Consider the following 21,131-nt stretch of genomic DNA (forward strand, 5'->3'; position numbering starts at 1 on the left):
AGGTGTAGGTGATATGATCCTTGACTAGTCTTTCAAAGCACTTCATGATGGCAGAAGTGAGTGCTACAGGGTAGTAGTCATTTAGTTCAGTTATCTTCACTTTCTTGGATACAGGAACAATGGTGGCCATCTTGAAGAATGTGGGGACAGTAGACTGGGATAGGGAGCAGTTGAGTATGTCCATAAACACACCAGCCAGCTGGCCTACGCGTGCTCTGAGGATGCGGCTAGGGATGCCATCTGGGTCAGCAGCCTTGCGAGGGTTAACATGTTTAAATGTTTTATCACGTCGGCTATGGAGAGGGGGTGGGGGGGCACATTCCTTGTTCGTTGGCCGTGTGGGTGGCACTGTATGAGTGTGACATCGGTGTCCGTGACTTGGCTGGTTTTCTTTTTGTAGTCCGTGATTTCCTGAAGACCCTGCCACATAAGTCTCTGTTCATATCCGTCCATATTCCCAGACCTCTTTCCATGGTTTAATGCGGTGGTTCACGCTTTCAGTTTTGCGTGAATGCCTTCATCCATCCACAGTTTCTGATTAGGGTAGGTTTTAATAGTCACAGTGGGTACAACCTCTCCAATGCACTTCCTTATAAGTCATCGTATAGATCAATGTTGTTCTCTGAGGCTGACGGGAACATATCCCAGTCCGCGTGATCCAAACAATCTTGAAGCGTGGATTCTGATTGGTCAGACCAGCGTTGAATGGTTCTATTCACCGGTAGATCCTGTTTGAGTTTCTGCCTATAAGACGGTAGGAGAAAGATGGCGTCATTGTTGGATTTGCCGAAGGGAGGACGGGGGAGGTCTTTGTATGCATCGCGGAAGTTAGAGTAGCAGTGATCAAGTGTATTACCCCCCACGCGTAGTGCAATCCATATGCTGATAGAATTTGTTCTCACATTTGCGTCGTTAAAATCCCCAGCTACAATAAATGCAGCCTCAGGATATATGGTTTCCAGTTTACATAGAGGCAAGTAAAGTTCCTTGAGGGCCGTCTTGGTGTCTGCTTGAGGGGGAATGTACATAGCTGTGACGATACCTGACGATAATTCTCTTGGGAGGTTTGATTGTAAGGAATTCTAGGTCGGGTGAGCAGAAGGAGTTGAGTTCCTGTATGTTGATATGATTACACCATGAGTACTTAATCATGAAGCACACTTTCCAGCCCTTCCTCTTCCCAGAGATGTTAATCTCTTTCGGCTTGGTTACACCACTGTTCCTAGGCTGTCATTGAAAATAAGAATGGGTTCTTAACTGACTTGCATAGTTAAATTAAGGTAAAAAATATATATATCCCGATAGAGCCATGTTTCCGTGAAACGGACTGTTACAATCTGCCGTCTCTTAGGAAGGCAACCCTTGCTTGAATTTTGTCTACCTTGTTGTCAAGAGACTGGATGTTGGCAAGTAGTATACTCAGGAGTGGTGGGCGATGTGCACGTCTACGGAGCCTGACCAGAAGGCCGCTCTGTCTGCCCCTTCTGCGGCGCCATTGTTTTGGGTCGGCTTCTGGGATTTGATCCATTGTCCTGGGTGGTGGTCCAGATACAGGATCCACTTCGGGAAAGTTGTATTCCTGGTCGTAATGTTGGTAAGTTGACGTCACTCTTATATCCAATAGTTCGTCCCAGCTGTATGTAATAAAACTTAAGATTTTCTGGGGTAGAATGTAAGAAATAATACATTTTAAAAAACAAAATACTCCATAGTTTCCTAAGGACTAAAAGCGAGGGGACTATCTCTGTCGGCGCCATCTTGCAGTGATCTCCCCTCTCTCTTGCGCACCCCCTTCCCCTCCTTACTCTTTTGCTCACACCCTCCCCGTCTCCTCTCTTCTCTCCCTGTCTGTCATACTCCTACTGTGTGATGGTGTGTGTGTGCTTGTAGAGGGTAATTAAGACGTCTTTGTGTGTGTGTGTCGCGCTCGCTCTCCCTCCCTCTCTCTGCGCCAAGGTTTGATTGGCATCTCTGTTCTGTTGACTCCCCTGCTCTCCTATGAGCCAGCACCAACAGGCCCATGTACTAAGTTGGAAACAGCGCTCGGGCTAATGCAATGTCAAAGAGACGGCTACATCTTTAAAGGTGCAGTATGTAGAAATCGTTCTGCCATTTCCTGGTTGCTAAATTTCTAATAGTTTGCCTAAATTCAGTTTGGGGAAAAACAAGCAAGTATAGGGAGTAATTGTACTAAACCGCTAAAATATATTTTCAATAACCTAAAAGATTATATTTCCAGCAATATGAAGCTGGTGTACAAAACCGAAAGTAAAAGACGGAAAAACAAAACTTAAGAATGTAAACCATAGAAATATCGCGCCTAGAACATATCCACCACCTCTTAGACAACCATTTCAATGTGAATATGGTAGGGTCACCCAAAAAGTTACTTATTTCAGCTTTAAAGGACATTTCTGCCATTGCTCTTTCTCTGAACAAGGCCCAATAAATATTATAATTTTCTAATCTCTGCCGCTGCCGCTTTGCAATGAGCTCTGGCAGCATCCTGTGGTCCCTCCATGCCTTCCTGCTGCGCTAAGCAGGCGGCCCCATCGATATACAGCCAACTCCCATTCCCCCTCGGAAAGGCCACTGGTTGTGCGCGGGTGGGTGGGTGCGATCCTGGCAAGTCGATGAAAACACTCTTCCCATGCTCTTTGAGTCTGGCTTTGTGAGGCACCCTGCTGTTTGTCTGCAGGGATGTGCTCTTTGTGTGTCTGTGTGTGTGAGAGAGAGTTTCTGAGTTTGTGTAGGTCTTTGTGTGTGTGTGTGTCCCGTTAGCCAATCAATTATTGGCCTTATGGCTGAATAGATAATAGACTCCTTCGCCTCATTTCTGGGGCATGGAGGAGAGGGGGGTTGTGAGATGGGTTGAGGGAAGCAAAATGGGAGGGAGTATTGAGTGATGGGGAGGGAAGAAGAATGGGCCTCATCATGAGGAAGAAAGAGGTAGGAAGAGGAGGGTCAGACTCTGAAACCAGTGAGGTTGTTCTTTCTTCTTCTAAGTGGTAGTTGGAGGCTGTGAGTTAGAATTGGCCATAGCCACAGTCCTCTGTGTTCATCCTGGTGAGCAGCCAACTCTCATAGCCAGGGTTTGTTTGAGCTGCACTATCAATAGTAGGATAGCCACTGGAGGCAGGAGCACAGCTTCTACTGGGGGACTCTGACATACCACACATACTCAGCATGTGACCGTGTGTGTTTGTCTATGAATTCCTGTTAACTAAAGTCTTGTGTAAGATTTGTTTGTGTGGTTTTAAATGAACAAGTGTGTGTGTCAGTCCTTTTGCTCTGTTCTCCCCTCCACAGAGGAGATGGCTGCTGTCTCTCTGAGCTCCATGAAACATTAAAAGGAGATTCTGGGTGTTGGAGAACAAAGGAGCCATCTATCTCTCCTAGACAGAATGCACGTTTCACATGACCACCTGGGAAATATTCAGGCTGAAGCAACTCAAACCAGTTTGCACACACACTCACTCACACGCACCACTCTCTCCCCTCCTGTAGCTTAACAAAAGTCTTCAGCCCTTCACCATCTCTCCCTGTGTTGGTCTTTTTCGGAGATCCACTCATTCCCCTAACTTACCTGATCTGTTTGTGTGTGTGCGCCTTGTGTCTGCACGCAGTATAGCAGCCTCCATTCTTGAGGACTACCAGACAGTAGACCGTATTTGGTTTCAAGACCTTGGCGATTAGTTGAATCAGTTGTGTAAGTGCAGTGCTAGATAAAGGAGAGGATTGAGAAAACACATTCCTAGTACACAGTACTTTGATCAAGTCAGTCATGATATTCCTGGCTTCCTGGTGGGCTAGAGGTAAACAAATGCTTACCCAATGCTCTTCCTCTCTACCTCTCTCCCTGACTCTCTCTTTCATAAACTTCCATGTGGGTGTTTTTGTGTGTTTGTTTGCATTGAATGCCAGTTCTGTTAAGAGGCAGCCCTCCATGGCCCAGATACATGCCTGGCTAAAGCCAATATTTACCATGGTGGTTTCTCCTTACCTAGAAGAACTGTCATCTCCCTGGCCTTGAACTGTTTCCCTCTCTTTGTCCTTTCTGAAGGCTTTCTGAAACCGACGCAACCAACAGGAGGAACAGACACACGAGGACGTCTCCACGGCAAGAAGAGGTCAGAGACTGTGTTTTCTGTGTGTGTGTGTGTTGCTGTGCAGGGCTGAAAACTGCAACCAAAACACTCGCATTTGCGACCCTTTAACTTGACGGTGCGACACCAATTTTTAGTTGGTCGCTAGGGTGCCAGTGAAATAAAGGTCGCTGGTCAGTTTAGTTTTTGGTTAACAAGTTACTTTTTTTATAATCAAGATTTATTCATAACAGCAATGTCTATGCAAACCAGCTATTCAAAAAGTTTTTACTGAAGTCTTGGTTGAATCTTTACGATGTGCAATTCAGTTATCATGTGCTGTTTGAATGAACATTTCTTAAGGCTTTCCGCCCCAAAACGTCCCAATTGAATGTTGACTGCAAAGTAGGCCTACCTGCAGAATATCTTGATGATCTCTATCAATCGCTGGCCAAACAAAGGTATCTTGCTAGGTGTGCTTTGAATTAAAGGGCAACTACACCCTCCTCCAAAAAATGTTTTAATTTTTCCTAGATTTCAAAAGTGGTTTAAGCATTGTTGTGGACATTTTTTTGTTTCTATAAGCAGTATGATTTTGAGTGAAAACCTGAAAAAACAAGAATCAAGGATTTTGTTTTGCAATGAAAGCAGAATTAATCAAAAGATAAAACTGATTTTATAGGGCCCTACAAACTGCAGAGTGACCGTTAAAAAATCTTAACAATAACATCTCTTTTGAGATTGCGCAAAGGTTTTATTTATCCAAACAATCAATGTAAATATGATATTGTCAAGGTAAAATGTAATGGAGGGTAGGTCATTTTGGCTACTTGCTCGGCCCACTAATGAAAGAAAACAGTAGCTTTTAGTTGGCACTGGTAGCTTTTAGTTGGCTAATTAATAATGACCGTCTTTTAAATTCTCATGCCCTTGCCAGGCAAATTTAAAAGATGGTCATTATTAGCCTGGTTCTGTATGGAATTAATGTACATTAATAAAGGACACAGGTCAAGACATTATTGTGAAAAATGTGTGCGACCAAATCGTGCTGGTGCCATGAACTTAAAGAGTTGGTGGTAGTAGTGGCACTAGTGGAAAAAGTTCAGCTGTGTTTGCGTCCCCGTTAAAATACTTTTGAGTCTTTTAATCTGTTTTCACAAAGTCTATGAAGGGGTCAATGTTCCGTAAGGTGTTATTTTATTACACAGCTAATCTGTACTAAAGCTAGCTATTAGTATTCATGGATTTAGTATAGTCGTTAGCTTCCTTGACCCATACACCATTTAACAACAAACACCCTGCGTAGGCCTATTATTGTTGAATTAGCCTTTAATAAAATTTTAGTACTCGTTGATGGGAAACATTACATTTAATGGTCCTAATTAATGTGCCTTTAATCTGCACAGTGTACTGTTTGTACTATTAATGTTCTGGTAAATCTATTTGTAGTGTTTTTCTCTGTGTCAAGGCTTGTGTTTCACGGCATAGCAGATACACAATAGAGTGCCCTCTGCACCCAAGGATGAATAGAATGGAATATGCACAAGTGCAGTTCAACTAAGTTTGTTGAGTCACTTTCCCTATGCTTTTTTTCTAGGTAATTTTAGTAGTGATTTGGATGTCAAAGTGCCCTGCTGTTGCGAGGGAAAATACATTAAGGGCTTATAGAATTATGGAGATGCTCAGTTGTAGCATTCAAAGAGGTACCACTCATTTCATTTGATGGCTTTTTCTGTACTTTATCATGACTGACTGACTGTCCTCTCTCTCCCGTCTCCCGCTGTGCCGGGAAGGGGTCTGGGTGTGTGTGTGTGTGCCTGCGTCTGCGTGTTTGAGAGAGACCGAGGGAGACAGAGAGTCCAGACGTTTTGTAGCAAGGTCGGCAGCAGTCTGATATTAGCATGCTGTCCACTGTGGGGAAGATAAACAGCCCTCTGTCATGATAAAAAAACAACAGTCCCTTCATCTTTGATGTGCTCCGACTCCCTAATTGCTTTTATCTACCCAGAGCCAGAGAACACGCAACGGCTGGATCTATCTTTATTAATCCCCATTCCCTCCCTACCTGATTACACTGCCTCTGCCTGCCTGGACTTGCCGGGTCTGTAACCAAGAGAGACTAAAATTCCCAATATATCTAGGTGAAGATATAGAGTTTAAGATGATATGTATTTGTTTGTGTTGTTTTGTTGTTGTGGGCTCTATACGTCGTGGGTCTGTAACTATTAGACCTAGGCTAAGTAGATCTAGAAATGCTCTCACCAGCCCTTAAAAGTAAATACTTCACATTTCCTATTTTCACCCTCTTAAGTGATGATTGACTATAGTCATGTAATTCCGGCAATTACCTTGGTGAATTGCAGTCTGGTGGAAAAGGGGTAAGGTCCATAAGAATACTCACCTAAAGTATCTCCCCCAAAGAGATTTGATGCTTGAGTGAGTGGCTTGTGTTGTCTGCCTTAGCAGTATAATGGGTCTCTGAAAATGGGTTGTCTCCTGAAGCCGCATGCTTCTATCCTTATTGATGCACATTTTTCTCGATTCAAAACTGTGTATCTTGATACAGTTTTTAAAAGAAAGAAAACTGTGGGGTCGGCCTTCCATACAACTAAAATAAACGTCCGTATTGGAGGTGGTTGTGTGAAGTACATCAGTCTCAATGCTCTCAATCGTGTATGTGATAAAAATCCCTTGTTTGAGCAATGGCATCACCTCATCACTTCTGTCGGCAAGAACAAACATGATGACAAATGTATAGTGATGGGTGAAATAATCGTTACAGTTACATATTGCTCTATTATTTTGGACGGCATTATATAGATATTTTGACTCCAAGTATCGATTTGTAGGTCGGTGGGTCTCTAGACTGTTTTCTTTTCCCCCTGGTGGCACTAGTGCCAGTAACTTTTTTAATTGGTTGCACCAGCCTATGATTTGGTCGCACCACAATGTTGTTGCGGTGGCACGCAATAGAACAAATTAGTTAATTCAATTACATTAATTATCATCTTATACAATAATTCAAAGTGCTTTATTGAGAAAAATAGACTACGGAGATGGTATGATTAAAGAAAAAAAAATCATCAAACATGTTCAAGCAGGATTGCATGATTCAAGTCATTTTGATGTGTAAACCAGTGTTTGAAGCACATTGGCTAAATTGCTAAATTGCCACTCCTATTTGCCATATCTTCAATCTAAGCCTACTAGAAAGTGTGTTCCCTCAGGCCTGGAGGGAAGCAAAAGTAATTGCACTACCTTAGAATAGTAAAGCCCCCTTTACTGGCTCAAATAGGCGACCAATCATCCTGTTACCAACCCTTAGTAAACTTTGGGGGGAAATTGTTTGACCAGATACAATGCTATTTTAAAGTAAACAAATTAACAGACCTTCGGTGTTGAAGGAGATTCAACAAGCACAGCACTTACACAAATGACTGACGATTGGCTGAGATAAATTGATGATAAAAAGATTGGGGTGTGCTGTTTTCTTGGACTTTAGTGCAGCTTTTGACATTATCGACAATAGTCTGCTGTTAGACCATAGTCTGCTGTGCTATGGCTTCACACACCCTGCTATATTGTGTATAAAGAGTTACCTTTCTAATAGAACACAAAGAGTGTTCTTTAATGGAAGCCTCTCCAGGGCATCAGGAATTCTCCAGGGCAGCTGTCTAAGCCCCTTACATTTTTCAATCTTTACTAATGGCATGCTCAAAGCCAGTGTGTCTATATGGACAGCTCCATCAAGAGGACCCTCCAGGATGATGTATTTTGGGAGAAAGTGGTAAGCAGCCTGAAACTCCTGAAAGCTATAGCAGTTTGCCCTTGCACGGATTGAGGGAGACAATGCCATCTTGTCTGATGTTCAGACTGCTTGCAGAAGTAAGAGTAGAAATCTGTACTACGCTGCCAACTTCACTGTTGTTCCTAGTAAAGGAAACTGCTGTTCTGAAATACATCAAAAAGCATGGAAATTTCTGCCTGAAGCCCATACACGCCGCAGCGTACATGTTGGACCCCAAGTGTGCTGGCAAGAGCATCCTGTCTGGTGCAGAGATCAACAAGGCCTATGGTGTCATCACTATCATGTCTCTCCACCTTGGCCTGGACGAGGGCAAGGTTCTTGGCAGTCTGGCGAAGTACACTTCCAAGCAAGGGCTTTGGGATGGAGATGCAAAATGGCAGTCATGCCAACATATCTCATCAGCTACCTGGTGGAAGGGACTTTGTGGATCTGAGGCTCTTTCCCCTGTTTCCTCAGTCATCCTCCAAATCCCACCAATATCAACCGCCTCAGAGCGCAACTGGTCCTTGTTTGAGAACACACACACCAAAGCATGCGACAGGCTGACTAATACAAGGGTTGTAAACATTGGTGGCCAACTGGGCAAATTTTGGTCTTTTTGAGCCTGACAACAATCCATCCTCAAGAAGGTTGGAAAATGACAGTAAAGATGAGTGTGGTGTTTTAGAGGTGGACATTGAGGAGGTCCAGGGAGAAGACATGGAAACCTGAGAGGAATACAACCAAAGCTTTAATATCTAGACTATAATTTTACAGATGTACAGTACTGTGCAAAAGTTTTAAGCAGGTGTGAAAAAATGCTGTAAAGTAAGAATGCTTTCAAAAATAGACATGTTATTAATAGATTTTATTTATCAATTAACTAAATGCAAAGTGACGAAAAATCAAATCCATATTTGGTGTGACCACCCTTTGCCTTCAAAACAGCATCAATACTTCTAGGTGCACTTACACTATGTCAGGTGTATGATTAAACAATTATACCAAACAAGTGCTAATGATCATCAATTCAATATGTAGGTTGAAACACAATCATTAACTGATACAGAATCAGCTGTTTTGGAGGAATAAAACTGGATGAAGAGCAGCCAAACTCTGCTGACAAGGTGAGGTTGCTGAATGCAGTTTACTGTCAGAAGTCATACACCATGGCAAGAAGGAGCACAGCAACAAGACATAAGGTAGTTATACTGCATAAGCAAGGTCTCTCCCAGGCAGATTAAGGCAGACAGGGGTTTCCAGATGTACTGTCCAAGCTCTTTTGAAGAAGCACAATGAAACGGGCAACGTTGAGAACCGTAGATGCAGTGGTCGGCCATGGAAACTTATCTGCATCAGATGAAAGACATATCATGCTTACTTCCCATTGCAATCGGAAGATGTCCAGCTGTGCCATCGGCACAGAATTGGCAGAAAACAGTGGGACCCTGGTACACCCATCTACTGTCCGGCGAAGTCTGGTCAGAAGTGGCCTTAATGGAAGACTTGCGGCCAAAAAGCCATCCTCCGACATGGAAACAAGGCCAAGCGACTCAACTATGCACGAAAACACAGGAACTGGGATGCAGAAATATGGCAGCAGGTGCTCTGGACTGATGAGTCAAAATTTGACATTTTTGTCTGTAGCAGAAAGGCAGTTTATTTGCCGAAGGGCTAGATAGCAGTACACGAATGAGTCTCTTCAGGCAACAGTGAAGCATGGTGGAGGTTCCTTGCAAGTTTGGGGCTGCATTTCTGCAAAAGGATTTGGTCAAAATGAATGGTCGCCTCAATGCTGACAAGAACAGGCAGATACTTATCCATCATGCAATACTATCAGGGAGGCATCTGATTGCCCCAAAATGTATTCTGCAGAATGACAACAACCCCAAACAAACAGTGAAAGACAATAAGAACGATCTTCAGTGTAAAGAAGATCAAGGAGGCCTGGAAGTGATGTTTCGGCCCCCACAGAGCCCTGATCTCAACATCATTGAGTCTGTCTGGGATTACATGAAGAGAAAGAAGCACCTGAGGCTGCCTAAATCCACAGAACTGTGGTTTGTTCTCCAAGATGTTTGGGCCAACCTACCTGCGGATTTCCTTCAAACTGTGTGCAAGTGCACCTCGAAGAATTGATACTGTTTTGAAGGCAAAGGGTGGTCACGCCAAATATTGATTTTGATGTAGTTTTTTCTTCTGTTCACTCACTTTGCATTTTGTTAATTGATAAATGTAAACTATTAACATGTTTATTTTTGAAAGCTTTCTTACTTTACGGCATTTGTGCCTAAAACATTTGCCCAGTACTGTATGTTGAAAACGTTTTTGGGAGATGCGATGGATCATTCAATATTCCCTTTTGTTGTTCAGTGAAATCATCCCATGTGAACAGTCAACTCATTTAATTAAAGTTCAATTCTTAATTTATATTGGAAGGATTTCATAATTATGATAAGTTAAATGGTTTGTTTCTGTCTCCATATGATATGGTAAATATATCAAATGCAAAAAACATCTACATCGTCCTATGAATATTACCCAAAATGTGCAACCCTAGGCATACTGTTTGACCAAATCAGGGTTTTAGCTTCCCAAAAAATAGGTTTTGAGTGAGGTGACCAACGAGAATTTGCAAGTCACATTGATGCGACCAATTTAAAATGTAACTCACACAGCCAAGTCAGTGTCGCATAATGTAACTAATTGTAGCAGTTTGGAACACTGGGGTGAGTGTGTGTGGGCGGGCGCATGTGTGTGGGCGGGCGCATGTGTGTGGATGGGCACATGTGTGTGTTTAGGTGTGTGTGTGTGTGTGTAGGCGGGCACGTGTGTGTGTGTAGGCGGGCACGTGTGTGTGTGTAGGCGGGCACGTGTGTGTGTGTAGGCGGGCGTGTGTGTGTGTAGGCGGGTGTGTGTGTGTGTGTGTGTGTGTGTGTGTGTGTGTGTGTGTGTGTGTGTGTGTGTGTGTGTGTGTGTGTGTGTGTGTGTGTGTGTGTGTGTGTGTGTGTGTGTGTGTGTGTGTAGGCGGGCACGTGTGTGTGTGTGTGTGTGTGTAGGCGGGCACGTGTGTGTGTATAGGCGGGCACGTGTGTGTGTATAGGCGGGCACGTGTGTGTGTGTGTGTGTGTGTGTGTGTGTGTGTGTGTGTGTGTGTGTGTGTGGGCGGGCACGTGTGTGTGTGTGTGTGGGCGGGCACGTGTGTGTGGGTGTGTAGGCGGGCACGTGTGTTTGGGTGTGTAGGCGGGCGCTTGATTGTTTAGGCAGGCACGTGCGTTTTCATTTAGCAGTGTCTAGTTCCCTGTGTCTCTCTCGCAGTTGAAGCTCAGTTCTCTGTGTCTCTCTCCCAGTTGAAGCTCAGTTCTCTGTGTCTCTCTCCCAGTTGAAGCTCAGTTCTCTGTGGTCCTGTTTGAAGCAGCCCACTGTGCGGAGCAGCACAAAGCAGCTCTCCTGTGTGGTCCCCCTCTCAGCAAGCTGTGCGTGTGTTGCTATTTGTGCACACACTGTTTTTTTGTAGGCCTATGTGTGTGTTAGCACTGTGTATGAGCACTGTGTGTGTGCCAAGAGGAAGGCCTTGCCCCCTGAACCCTGGCAGCCCCCCCAGCTCTGTGCGCTAATTAAGGGATGTTTCCTGTGGCCTGTCTGCTCAGCCCTCAGGATAAGCATGTTCCTCCACACACATTCCTGGCCTGTCTGTCTGCTCACTAGATTTTAGCTAGAGGAGAGAGAGGCTGGCTACACACACACACACACACACACACACACACACACACACACACACACACACACACACACACACACACACACACACACACACACACACACACACACACACACACACACACACACACACACACACACACACACACACACACACACACACACACACACACACACACACACCCCATCATTCATCCTTAGCTACATACAACATATGAACAACAACACTCTTTACAGCGAAAGGCCCCAAAGTGAATCAGCCTCTGTTTGTGTGTGCATCTTCAGTGCATGTGGGTTCCTCTTTTTTTATTTTTGTGTCTCTCTCCCTGGGTCTGTGCGTTTGGGGTCCTCCAGGACTTTTGTGTGCACGGTGGAATTGATGAGAATGAATTGAGAATGCTGGCAAGAGGCTGGGGAATGAAAGAGGAGAAAGGGAGGCCCTCTAATGAAAGATGATGAGGGAGAAACTGAAAAGATAGCCGGGGAGAAATTGTAATTTGTGCCAAATAAATTTTAATTGGGAAGAAGAAGCCGTCTTGTTTAGGGAGGTGGGTGGGTGGGCCTTTAACAAAGCCAAGGAGAAGAAATTGGAGTGAAAAGGCATGAGACACATTTAATACACTAGGGCTGTCACCGACTAAGCAAAAATCTTGGTCGACAGAGTCATCTGCTCAATCGATTGGTCAACATTTTTAAACATGTATTTTACCATATATTGACACATCCTGTGTATTTTTTAATCAAATCAACTTTATTACCTGAGCTAGTCTGATGCTTTAAGCACACTGTTTGATTGAAAAATGAAGACACACAAATAACTAGAGGGAGTCCGACCAGCAATTGATTTGATTGTGCCGGGCTCAGACTTGCTGCGCTGTGTAAAAAAAATTAAAGAAATAAGACAGCGAGTGACTTATCGCGCTGTCTGTGTTTCTGAAGCTGCAACATAATTACAGCCATTTCTGACCGAAAACTTATGTTACCGAAATCCCTATTCCCTCAACCCTTGCTCTCTTTATGTGATACATGTATGTATCGCATGCACATGGCCAAAGACCTATTCGCACGGGACTAGTATTACTAGAGAACGTTGGTTATGTAATTATTACTCCAGAATGTCCCTTATTCCAGGAGACTATTCGGACGGGATTAGTTTTTTCCAAACTGCCCCCTGTAATTCTTATTTATTCTTTTTTTCAATGATTTGACAGTTATGACAGAAGCCTGGATGTTTGAAGATAGTATTTCAGGTGATAGGGCCACACAGAACTCGAGCTTGGTTCTCAAGTTTCTAAACCATACCAAACCATCTCTCCTATAGTGTCGCCATAGTATTTGAATTGAGGAAGTGTGATCATAGTCATATTTTAGCAATCTTAATGCCCCCGACTTCAGATAAGAGCTAAACAGTGCGATTGCACTTGTGATGCATTTTAGGCTATGGATGAGAAAGTTAACTTATCATTTCCAAACGTTTAGGTCAGTTGTATGCTGCTGCTTTGCGATCTATTAACAGCAAGGGTTGCATTAAATAAGCTCAATATGTTTTTACTGACGCATTTGCCAATATTCAATTCATACACGCAAAACATTGATAGGCTCCATTTAGGCCATTCATAGATATATAGCGTATGTGCAACACTCAGTTAAATCTATCAAACCAGTTATTGTTTTCTTGTGCAAAACCGCTAGCAACACCTATATAACTCAGACATTTCTCAAAACACAGGGATGTCGATTCACACGGGACTAGTATTTTCAGAGGATCTTGGCGTTTTCCAAAAAACAGTAGGCTATTCTGTCTGGAATTATTACTCTCCTGCCATGTAAACATTACAGACATGGCAGATTCAGACATGATTAAATGTGGTGTTTTGTGCTCATGCACATAATGACATTACCCGACCTCCCCCAGTACAACTAATCCCGTCCGAATAGGGCACAATAGGGTCTGACCTATAGCATATCATAATCACATCAATAAATTGGTTCTAACAAACTCTGAATAACGCAACACTTGTGGCAGCTAAGTGGATGTAGAAGGCATAATGAACTTTAAATGTGGGAATATTTACAGGTTGCTCAGGAGGTAAAGGGCAAGTGAGATGTTTGGAATAAATGTGACTAGTTGTGGAAAATACTGGAGATCAATAAATAAAATAATGTAAGGAGCAAGCGTTGCATGCATATTATATGTTCCAAAGAGGTGCTGTATCGATTACAATATCATTTTTCTGACCGTTTGGAACAATATAAACAACACTAAATAAGGTATAAACATACCAGGGAGTCTGTTGTAACATTTTTCTGCTATGCCTTTATTACAGCAAAGACTAAAAACAGTCGCATTCCTTTGTGAATGCAATTTTCCTAAATGGAACGGTTTATTGTTTGTTTCAGCTAATTATTCAATGAATGCTTAATTTTATTTTAAAACTAAACTGCTTGATTGCATTTCAAATCATGAATGACTCGTATGTGTGAATGATTGATAGACTCATATAGGCTACTATATCAATGTATTTAGGCCCAAGCAAGTTACTGTATTAAGACTAAATAGGATGTGCTCTTTGGCCTACTAATGGTAGTATAGCGGCCTACACGGCGGCTATACTAAGCCTTTTAATGGTAATGGCATGACTTATTATTATAATAATAATAGTTACAATAAGGAGTCAAAAAGAAGTTGGAACAGTTTAAACACAAAATAAATGATGAATAATGAATAATACCAGTGAGCCTGTTCTCATGAAAAAAAAAGTGTAAAGCCTTTATTACAGCATAGCAAAGATTTTTTTAAACTGCTGAATTTGTGAAATTGTTTACTTGACATGTTGCGTGAGGCTTGGTACTCATGGAATCAGTAGGCTATTAAACAACCACTAAACAAGCAACAGAAGCAGGATCTGTCTTATTTCTGTAGATATATTGATGTTTTATAAAGCCAGGCACATTTAACACTTAGGCTCTTGATTATAGACCTACTTAAGTTTGGGTTTCCTCTCTCGTCACTTTTCTTAGACAGCAAGGCATGGTCTATGAAAAAGCAACAATTCAACAGTGCACTGATGTTTCAGAACCATGGATAGCAACCACTTTTCCAACATGGGAGAAAGCACATTTGTTATAAAATAATATTATTTGTATTTGTGTTTTGCCATTGTTATGTAATATAACCATATACAATTTTAGTAGCACATGTCTTAGACTGATGGACTATGCCAACCCCACAGCCTCCAATGAATCAGTCCACTCAGTGCAAATCAGACAGGTGTCATGTACACCACACATTTTTTGTGCGTTTTCTTTTTGCTACTGCTCGGCTAAAGAAATCTGTCGACTAAATGGGGTCAGCCCTATACTAAACACACAGTCACAAACCAGGTATATAGAGCAGCCCATTATTGTGACCGGTATAAGAAGGCAAGTAGCTACTTGGACATAAATAATGGACATTATCGAACAAATCAAGCATTTATTGTGGAACTAGGATTCCTGGGAGTGCATTCTGATGAAGATCGTCAAAGGTAAGGGAATATTTATGATGTGATTTCTGTTGACTCCAACATGGCGGATATGGCGGATAATTATATTATTTATTTTCTGAGCGCCGTCTCAGACTATTGCATGGTTTGCTTTTTCCGTAATTAAAAAAAAAATCTGACAGTGGTTGCATTAAGGAGAGTTATATCTATATTTCCATGTCTAACAATTGTATTTATCAAGATTTATAATGAGTATTTCTGTAAAAAGATGTGGCTCTCTGCAATATCACCGGATGTTTTTGGAACTAGTGAACGTAACGCGCCAATGTATAATGAGATTTTTTTATATAAATTGTGTATTGTGTAAACATGAAGTCCTATGAGTGTCATCTGATGAAGATCATCAAAGGTTAGTTATTAATTGTATCTTTATTTGTGCTTTTTGTGACTCCTCTCTTTGGCTGGAAAAATGGCTGAATTTTTCTGTGAGCTGGTGGTGACTCAACATAATCGTTTGGTACTTTCACTGTAAAGCCTATTTGAAATCGGACACTGTGGTGGGATTAACAACAGGGTTACCTTTAAAACGGTATAAGATACATGTATGTTTGAGGAATTTTAATTATGAGATTTCTGTTGTTTTGAATTTGGCGCCCTGCGCTTTCACTGGCTGTTGTCATATCGAGCCCTAAGAAGTTTTTAACATGAGTCTTCAATATTCCCAGGTAAGAAGTTTTAGGTTGTAGTTATTATAGGACTATTTCTCTCTATACCATTGGATGGACTATTGGATGTTGGATGTTCAAATAGGTACTTTGCCAGCCTAACCTTGTGAGTTGATAGGCTTGAAGTTATAAACAGTGCAATGCTTGAAGCATTGTGAAGAGCTGCTGGCAAACGTAGGAACGTGCTGTTTGAATGAATGCTTACGAGCCTGCTGCTGCCTACCACCGCTCAGTCAGACTGCGCTATCAAATCATAGACTTAATTATAATATAATAACACACAGAAATACGAGCCTTAGGTCATTAATATGGTCAAATCAGGAAACTATCATTTAAAAAACAAAATATTGATTATTTCAGTGAAATACGGAACCGTTCCCTATTTTATCTAACGGGTGGCATCCATAAGTTTAAATATTGCTGTTACATTGCACAACTTTTAATGTTTTGTTATAATTATGTAAAGTTCTGGCAAATTAGTTTGCAACGAGCCAGGCGGCCCAAACTGTTGCATATATCATGACTCTGCGTGCAATGAACGCAAGAGAAGTGACACAATTTGCCTATTTAATATTGCCTGCTAACATTAATTTCTTTTTAAACTAAATACATTTTTCTTTTTAAACTAAATATGCAGGTTTAAAAAAATATATACTCCTGTGTATTGATTTTAAGAAAGGCATTGATGTTTATGATTAGGTACATTCGTGCAATGATTATGCTTTTTTTGTAAATGCGCTTTAGTTAAATCATCTCCCGTTTGGCGAAGTTGTCTATCTTTGTTAGGAAGAAATGACCAGGCTTCCCAAACCGCTGCATATACCCTGACTCTGTTGCACAGAACGCAAGAGAAGTGACACAATTTATCTAGTAAAATAAATTCACGTTGGTAAGCAATATTAACTAAATATGCAGGTTTAGAAATATATACTTGTGTATTGATTTTAAGAAAGGCGTTGATGTTTATAGTTAGATACATATTGGTACAACGACAGTTCTTTTGTCGCGAATGCGCTTGTTAAATCACCCGTTTGTCGAAGTACGCTGTGATTCAATTATAAATGAACAGGCACCGCAACGATTATATGCAACGCAGGACAAGCTAGATAAACTAGTAATATCATCAACCATGTGTAGTTAACTAGTTATTATGTTAAGATTGGTTTGTTTTTTATAAGACAAGTTTAATGCTAGCTAGCACCTTACCTGAGCTCCTTGCTGCACTCGCATAACAGGTAGTCAGCCTGCCACGCAGTCCCCTCGTGGAGTGCAATGTAATCGGCCATAATAGGTGTCCAAAAATGACAATTACCGATTGTTACAAAAAGTTGAAATTGGACCTAATTATTCGTCCATTCCGATTAATCAGTCGACTTCTAATTCAAACCAATGATGGTTCGGAACTCGAAAGCCAATTATCTCAGATTCATCTTTTTGCAGATAGAACCTTTATAGTGCCAAGCTCTCGATTTGTTAGTCAACTGTCTATAATTAGATTCATGCAGCTTCTCTTCTGTCATTATATGCTGCCCTAGAAGTTTAAATAAACCTGTGCTCACCAGAATCTAGTTCACATCAGTTCTGTCATCTCTGCTTTTTTCGTGGATCAAAGACGTTTAGGCACCGGGGAGAAAATGCAATAACAACAGAAATTTCAGAATAAGAAAATAGAAAGCTGTGAAAATGACCCAACATTGTTTCTGATAATATTTCCATTCGGCTTGGATGCATATTCTTTGTGGCTGAAATTTTGTCAGCTTTTAAGATGCTGATAAAGCTAGCACCTCTACAGACATCCCTAACTGCATATTCACATTCTCTCAAGATGGTGAAAGAAAGAAAAATCATATTTCTCCTCCTGTTCCCAAATCAAAATGTACATTTGGTGTGTCATTTCACTGCAAGAAATTCTTAATTTTGCAGGAGTTAAAATGAAGGCTATGTGAAAGGTTATATATCTACATGGACGTGGGAAGACGTTTAGGCGTGGGGGGGTCCTGAATTATTATTTTGTTAAAATTCTTATTTTAGTTTTATAAGGGGGTGCTGCAGCACCTTCAGCAACCCTACTTCCTACCGCTATGTATAGCAACATACCTGATTGGGGTTGTTTGCCCTGAAGGCATGGCATGCCATCTCCGACTCCGGGTTGTCGGGTTGGATCCAGATAAGGTAGTTAAAATATGTGAGGTCATTACTGTTGTTGATAAAACGTGAGATGAATTGTGCTTTATGCTCGAAGATGGACGAGTTGCCGATATTGTTGGCAGGGACACATCAGATGAATGGCGGCATGAGCACCAGCTGAACTTCCCTGGCCGGGACGGCTCCTCACTTTTCCTCTGGATCTCCGACACGAAACACGGCAGAAGAAAATGTACTGAAAATGTATATATCGGTCCTCTAATACAGTGCATTATTTTTGTGACAAAATGTAAACTAAATGTACTTGAGTGTTTACCAGCATTTGTAACTTAAGTCTGTACAAAACAGTTAATCTGATAATACTTGATGAATATAAAAATACTTGCTTGATATGTTTTCCAGTTTCTTGAAATACTTTGCGAAAACTGAAATGGTCTGTTCATTCCTTCCACTTAGTAGACGCTCTTATCCAGAGCAACTTACAGTAGTGAGTGCATACATTTTCATACTACTTTGTACTTCCCCTGTGGGAATCAAACCTACAACCCTAGCATTGCCAGCGCCGTACTCTACAAACTGAGCCACATCACCACAAATCACTTGATGTCTCAATGTACCAGTGGTGTAAAGTACTTAAGCAAAGCAGGTGGCCACATATTGTAGTTATTTTAACTTATAGATAGCCAGGGGCACACTCCAACACTCAGACATAATTTACAAATGAAGCATGTGCTTAGTGAGTCCACCAGATCAGATGCAGTAGGGATGACCAGGGATGTTCTCTTGATAAGTGTGTGAATTAGACCATTTTACTATCCTGATAAGCATTCAAAATGTAAACAAGTACTTTTGAGTGTCAAGGGAAAAGTATGGAAAGTACATCATTTTCTTGAAGAATGTGGTGAAGTAAAAGTAGTCAAAAACATAAATAGTAAAGATAACCAAAAAAACTACTTAGAACCTCTTACGTCCCCCCATCCCGGATCCGGGATCGTGACTACAGCTCAAGCTCATTACCATAACGCACAATGCGCAAAAATATTCCTAAAAATATCTAACCTCCACACATTAACAAGTCCAATAGCTCAAATGAAAGATAAACATCTTGTTAATCTACCCAGCAAGTCAGATTTCTAAAATGTTTTACGAAAACATAGCACATATTTTTGATCCGAAACAAAAGAATTTTTTTTTTTAAAGTAGGATTAAAAAATAAATAATTCACTAACCTTTTGAAAATCTTCATCAGATGACAGTAATATTACATGTTACACAGTACATTACATTTTTTTCCAATAATATGCCATTTATATCCATAAATCTCGGTTTACAATGACGACATTTCAAAAAATGCTTCTCAAATGTCCGGAGAAATGATGATAGCTCCGACAGATAACGTCAGATAACAAGCAATAAACATGACTAAATATACATGTTCTACACATATTTACAAAGATACACTTCTTCTTAATGCAACCGCTGTATTACATTTATTTTTAACGTTACAGACATCGTTCACTGGGCTATACTATGAGTCAGCGCTCAGATATTAGCAGTATGTCTCTACGTTTGGAGTCCACAGAAACCACAAATAACCACATAAATATTCCCTTACATTTGATGTTCTTCCATCTGAAGACGTAGAAGGAGTCATACTTACCCAATACATCGTTTGGTTTCATGTTGTGTGTCCCTGTATTAGCATATGCTAACAGCTTCAGTTGAAATGCGTAAAAAATTACTTCTGGTCCAGCACTGTTGCGCATCAAAACTTTCAATTTACATATTATTTGTCCATTAAACTGGTCAAACGATGTGCAAAATCAAGCTTTATGATGTTTTTAGCATGTAGAACAAAGAGCAACGCTAACAGACAATCCGGCTTGAAATGCTGCATCATGGAAAAAGACGTAGTCCAAATCGGCCACGCGCAAAAGAGTGCCTGATTTTCAGAGGGACACGAGTAATTTCGCCCGCTAAACGTGCAGGGCTCGTGGGATTCTCACAATGAACGCGCCACTTGAAAGCTGACATCGCGCTGAAGAGATAGAGACTGTTTCTGGATCTGTAGCTCCCTGGGAAGGGTGTGGCTCATGACGTCAAAGTTGAACCAACTTTTTTCTTCACAAGAGAGAGTTTGGGAGAAAGGCTGCCCTTTCAGTGCTGCTTTACATAGAGACATAATTTAAACGGTTTTAGAAACTTTAGAGTGTTTTCTATTCAATAATAATTTTTATATGCATATATTAGCAATTTTGGGAAAAAATATTTTCAGTTTACTATGGGTACGCACTTTCTCCAACAGGGGCAGTATAGAGGAGGAGTCATAAGAGGTTAAGTAATACTTTCAAGTATGTTTTACTTAACCTCTTGGAACTACCGCTCCCGGATCCGGGAGAATTGTCATCAACTGACACTAATTAGCATAACGCAACGGACAAAACATATTACTAGAAAATATTCATATTTGTGAAATCACAAGTGAAATATATTGAAACACAGCTTAGCCTTTTGTTAATCACCCTGTCATCTCAGATTTTGAAATTATGCTTTACAGCCAAAGCAAGACAAGCATTTGTGTAAGTTTATCGATAGCCTAGCATAGCATTTTGCCGAGCTAGCAGCAAGCAGCTTGGTCACGAAAATCCGAAAAGCAATCAAATTCAATCGTTTACCTTTGATGAGCTTCGGATGTTTTCACTCACGAGACTCCCAGTTAGATAGCAAATGTTCCTTTTTTCCATAAAGATTATTTTTGTAGCCAAAATAGCTCCGTTTGTTCTTCACGTTTGGCTGAGAAATCGACGGTAAATTGAGGTCACGACAACGGCGAAAAAATATTCCAAATTAGATCCATAATATCGACAGAAACATGGCAAACGTTTTTTATAATCAATCCTCATGGTGTTTTTCAAATATCTATTCGATATTATATCAACCGGGTCAGTTGGCTTCTTAGTAGGAGTGAGAGAAACAATGGCTGCATTTGTCTGTTACGCACATATCACTCTGAGAGCCACCAGCTGACCACTGACGCAATGTTGTCGCTCACGCTCATTTTTCAAAATAAAAGCCTGAAACTATGTCTTGTGACACTAGACACATTAGGAAGCCATAGAAAAAAGGAATCTGGTTGATGTCCCTTTCACTGCTTCAATAGGGACGCATAGGAACGCAGAGGTTT

At 41.2% G+C, this 21,131-nt stretch overlaps 1 protein-coding gene across 4 annotated transcripts in view; it reads left to right on the forward strand.

Moving 5' to 3' along the window:
• The window catches only part of LOC124038241 (bifunctional heparan sulfate N-deacetylase/N-sulfotransferase 2-like), a 194,987-nt gene that overhangs the window by 118,442 nt on the left and 55,414 nt on the right, over positions 1 to 21,131 (forward strand). For all 4 annotated transcript variants that reach the window (XM_046353852.1, XM_046353850.1, XM_046353851.1 and 1 more), the window contains one exon: positions 4,064 to 4,130. The gene's annotated coding sequence lies outside the window, so the exon portion shown is untranslated. The remainder of the gene's footprint in view (positions 1 to 4,063; positions 4,131 to 21,131) is intronic.

Source organism: Oncorhynchus gorbuscha, linkage group LG06, assembly GCF_021184085.1.
Source record: "Oncorhynchus gorbuscha isolate QuinsamMale2020 ecotype Even-year linkage group LG06, OgorEven_v1.0, whole genome shotgun sequence".
Taxonomy (NCBI): Eukaryota; Metazoa; Chordata; class Actinopteri; order Salmoniformes; family Salmonidae; genus Oncorhynchus; species Oncorhynchus gorbuscha.